This window comes from Dipodomys ordii, unplaced genomic scaffold (assembly GCF_000151885.1).
Source record: "Dipodomys ordii isolate 6190 unplaced genomic scaffold, Dord_2.0 Scaffold9, whole genome shotgun sequence".
NCBI lineage: Eukaryota > Metazoa > Chordata > Mammalia > Rodentia > Heteromyidae > Dipodomys > Dipodomys ordii.
Window position 1 is genome coordinate 9055917 of NW_012267225.1, and position 1136 is coordinate 9057052.

Genomic DNA, 1136 nt, shown 5'->3' on the forward strand with positions numbered 1-1136 from the left:
TGAGAGACATCTGTGTTGGTTCCAGATCTTAGCTATGGTAAATAATGCTGCAATAAACATAGTTGTGCTGGTAGCTTTAGTGTGGTCTTGTTTGTGATCATTTGGGTAAATGCCCAAAAGTGGGATTGCTGAGACATAGGGGAGTTCTATGTGGAGTGTTTTGAGGAACCTCCATACTGCTTTCCAAAGTGGTTGAACAAGTTTACACCCCCACCAACAAAGCAGTAAGGTTCCCTTCTGTCCACATCCCCTCCAGCATCTGCTGATATTAGAGTTCTTGATTTTTGCCATTCTAACTGGGGTGAGGTAGTATCTCAATGTTGTTTTGATTTGCATTTCTATTATGGCTAGGGACGTTGAGCATTTCTTCATGTGTCTATTGGCCATCCTTCTTTCTTCTTCAGAGAAGTTTCTCTTTAAGTCTTTAGCCCATTTATTTATTGGGCAGTTGTTTCTTTGAAGATTTGTTGTTGGGGGGATTTAATGTTTTCAGTTCCAGCTATATTTTAAATATGAGACCCATGTCTGTTGTATGGCTAGTGAAGATCTTCTCCCAATCTGAGAGCTTTCTTGCTAGCTATGTCCTTTGCCATGCAGAAGCTCTGCAATTTCATGCAATCCCATTTGTCTAACCTGTCTTTGATTTGTTGTGTTTCTGGGTCTCTATTAAGAAAATTTCAGCCTGTGCCAAGGAGAGCTAGGGTTTCTCCTATTCTGTCCTGTAATGTTTTCAGAGTGTCAGCTTTGATTCCGAGGTCTTTGATCCATTTGGAGTTAATTCTGGTGCAAGGTGATATATAAGGATCTAGCTTTAGTTTTCTTTTTTTTTATTGTGAAAATACTGTACAGAGGGGTTACAATTACATGGGCAAGATAATGAGTACATTTCTTATCAGGCATTGTAGCCTCCTCTTTTGTTTCCCCTTCCCATCCCTTCTCATCCTCCCTCTCTCCTCCCCCTTCCTCCCCCCACCAAAGTTGTAAAGTTTGTTTTTGACATAATGACTTGTACATCTCATTGTTGCAATGGGTCCACCTGTATCCCTATTTAAATGATTTGTTTTTCCCCTTCCCCCCCACAAATTATACCGACATCAAATACAGTGAAAATAGGGTTTATACTGTGGGGGAGGAAC